Source organism: Equus caballus, chromosome 11 (genome assembly GCF_041296265.1).
Source record: "Equus caballus isolate H_3958 breed thoroughbred chromosome 11, TB-T2T, whole genome shotgun sequence".
NCBI lineage: Eukaryota > Metazoa > Chordata > Mammalia > Perissodactyla > Equidae > Equus > Equus caballus.
Window position 1 is genome coordinate 30,314,694 of NC_091694.1, and position 3,776 is coordinate 30,318,469.

The 3,776-nt window shown below is 41.6% G+C and overlaps 1 long non-coding RNA gene across 1 annotated transcript; it reads left to right on the forward strand.

Moving 5' to 3' along the window:
• The first annotated feature begins 551 nt into the window (after window positions 1-551).
• On the forward strand, window positions 552-3,292 carry LOC138916161 (uncharacterized). The gene is made up of 2 exons (XR_011423013.1): window positions 552-817; window positions 2,015-3,292. It is a non-coding gene; the product is annotated as an uncharacterized lncRNA (long non-coding RNA).
• Window positions 3,293-3,776: the final 484 nt, after the last annotated feature.

Consider the following 3,776-nt stretch of genomic DNA (forward strand, 5'->3'; position numbering starts at 1 on the left):
GGAAGGATTTGTGTGGGATCCTGGGGGCAGAGAATGGTGGTGTCAAGGGTGGCATGAATAGTATAGAGCCTTGCCATTCAAACTGTGGTTCCATGGACCAGCTGCTCCAGTTTATTCACTTTAAAAACATTTAGTTTTCATTATTTTCTATAGGTGAGACAATGAAATACAAGTCTAGGACGGAGAGAGTTTCTTTTAAGAAATGCAAACAACACAGTTGTATCTTTTTTACTGTAGACCCTTGAACAAGGAGCTCTATGTTCCCTCAGTGGTGCTGCTGTTGATCAGAATAGGTTGGGAGGTAATTTTGGCAAATGCCTTCAGAGAAAGTTTATGAGTCAGTCAAGAAAATCAGTCTCACTGGGCCTTATTTTGATAATTCTTGATGTCTTTGAACACTGTAGTGGTCTTATTATATACGTCTGCAAATTTGACATTTCTCTCTTTTAAAGGTGAACTCCAAAACCCCTCCTCTTGTATGTGGGCTAGACTTAGTGGCTTGCATCAAAGGAATAGTATTTGGCAGAAACAATGCTCTGTATCTTTTGAAGACAGGTCCTAAAGAGGATAGCTTCTGTCTGGTTTCTATCTCTTGGATCCCTTACTCGAGGCATAGCCAGCTGCTTTGTCATGAGGATGTTCAAGCAGTCCCTGGGAGAGGCCCATGTGGGGAGGAACTGAGGTCTCTCACCAACAGCCATTACCGATGTCACTTTGGAAACGGATTCTCCAGCCCAGTCAAGCCTTCAGATGACTGCAGCCCCTGCTGACATCTTGACTGCAACCTCATAAGAGATCCTGAGCCAGAACCACCCAGGTAAGCTTCTCATAAAGTCCTTGATGACAAAATTGGTGACAGAATGCTTTTTTATTGTTTTAATCTACAAAGTTTTGGATAAATTTGTTATACAGCTATAGATGACTAATATTGATTTTGAGACTTGGAACTGGGTGTCACCAAAACAAAAATCTACGCTGTGAGAGTGGCTATGTAACCAGGCAGTAAATGGAGGTAGGGAGGACCTTACAGAAAGTGTTAGGGAAAGCCAAAAGTGAGTTGACAAGACTGTTACTAGAAGACTGATGGCCTTCAAGGAGGCTGGTAGAGAGGAATGAGAGGAAAGTGAAGAAATGTTATTGGAAACTGAAGGAGAGGGATGCTTGCTCTCTAGTGGCAGAAAGTTTAGCAACACTGTCACCTGTATTAATGTGAAAAGCGAAAAGCATACTTAATGAACTAGGTGATCCAGCTAAGGAGAGTTCCAGGCAGAGCACTGAAGGTGCTGTCTGGTTTCTGTTTGCTGTTTTTAGTAAAATGTTATAAAGATCTATTATAACTATTTATAAAGTGTAAAACTAAGGCAGGAATGGTAAACAAAAAAGGGGGAGTTTGCTGGCTTTGAAAGTTCCCAGCCCTTCAGATGGTAATTAATGCTAAAATCAAGATTGGGTTCCCACAAAGATCAAATCTAGGGCACTGTCAGGAAAACATTGTCTAAATAGGAAGCTGAAGATAGGACTGTAAAATTCTTCAAGGTCTCATAGATTAGAAAACACTTTAGTCAAACAATACAGTTTCTAAGTTTGTTGGCCTCAGCATCTCCATTAGAAGCCACATGCACTGCTATAGTCTGAATGTTTGTGTCCTCTCCAAATTCAGATGTTAAAATCCTAACCCCCAAAGGTGACAGTGCTAGGAGGTGGGGCCTTTGGAGGTGATGAGGTCATGTGAGCAGAGACCTCATGAATGGGATTAGTGCCTTATAGAGAGACCCCATAGAGCTCTTGATCCTGTTCTCCCATGTGAGGACAGAGTGAGAAGTTGGTAGTCTACGACCCAGAGTGGGGCTTTTCTCCAGAACCCGACCATGCTGGTACCCCGATCTTGGACTTTCAGCCTCCAGAACTGTCAGAAATAAGTCACCAGTCAGAGATATTTTGTTAAAGCAGCCCAAAGAGACTAAGATGGGCACTTATTTTGAAAAGATTCATGTGTATTGCTTTTGTCTGACAGAGTAAACTCCAATACGGTTCATAGAAAGCACACAACATTCTTAAGAGAGTTTTGTTGTCGGAAACACTGCCAGCTTGGACTGAAAGGGATTCCTTTGGACTCCAAAACTTCTACCAGCAGGAAACAGACTGAGAAAACTCGTCGACGGCAAACTTGAGCTGTTTTGCAAGTGAAAATAAGAATAACTCAGAAGCCAGAATCAAGAGTCCAAAGGGCAGAGGGAAGAGCCATGGAGTAGTATCGCCAGGCCTAGAGTCTAATCAACTGCCCTGGTCAGTTTCAGAATTGCTGTGGATCGGATACTTCTGTGAATTTCTTTTTCTCTCTTTTTGAATGGGAAAGTCTATGGTTCTATTACAATTATCCTATATTGTACCACTGTTGTATGTTGGCTATGAGACAATGACAATGGCAGAGGAGGGGGGGGACTTGACTTTAGAGGTCACAGGTTTACAGATCAAGGGGAACCATATTTGAGGAGCTAACTTGAGGAACCACACCCAAGAAGCCTCATCTGCAGTGGGATATGATTTATATGACAAGATCCTGGACCTCAGTGATGTAAGGGATGAAAATTTTAGAGGCCTTGAGAGGGGATGAGTGTATTCTGCATGTGAGGTGAATATAAATAATTTGTGGTCTGAGGGGAGACCTGGGAGGGGGTTTAAAATGTGTCACAAATTCTCTGACCGCTTCTCTTCAAAAGTGGATGGTAATTTTCCTCCTGAATTTACGCTAAACTTGGTGGTTTACTTCTAATGCATAGAATGTGGCAGGTGGGCTGCTCCGACTTCCAAGGAAAGATCATAGAAACGATAGATGATATCTGATTCTCTCTCTTTTGGATCACTTGCTCTGGGAGAAGACAACTGCCATATTGTGAGGACACTCAAGCAGCATTTTGTGTGGAGAAATGGAGGCCTCTTGCCAACATCTAGCCCCAATTTGCCTGTCACTTAAGTAAGCCACCTTGAAAGTGAATCCTCCAGACTCTGAGCATTCTCATGACTGAAATCCTGCCCAGTTATAACATCACTGGAGTATGTTTTTGTATATCACAAAATTGAACCATTTCAGGTGTACAGTTCAATGATTTTTGGTAAATTTACTAGCTGATGCAACCATCAACATTAATCAATTTAGGAACATTTTTATCACCCCCCCCCCCCCCCCAAAATACCCTTCATGCTCATTTACAATTAATCCCCTTTCCCACTGCCAGCTCTGGGCAACTGCTAATCTACTTTCTGCCTCTATAAATTTGCATTTTCATACAAATGGAATCATCATACGTGGTCCTGTGTCTGGTTTCTTTCACTCAGCATAATGGTTTTGAGGTTCATCTATGTTGTAGCATGTGTCAGTAGTTTGTTCCTTTTTTCCTTTGCTGAATTTCCTTTCCTTTCATTATATGGGTACACCACCCTTTGTTTCATAGTTGATGCATATTTGGGTTGTTTCCAGTATTTGGCTGTTGTGAGCAAAGCTGCTATGAATACTCATGTGCAAATCTTTGTGTGTACATATGTTTCAGTTCTCTTGGGTATACACTTAGGAGTGAAATTAAATGAGGTAAAACTCTGTGTTCACCTTTTTGAAAAACTGCTAAACTGTTTTCCACAGTGGCTGCACCATTTTATGTCCCTGCCAGTAATGTATGAGTGTTCCTGTTTTTCCACATTCTTGTCAACATTTGTTATCGTCTGTCTGTCTTGTTATCAATATTTTGGTGAGTGTGAAATAGGTATCTCATTGTGGTTTT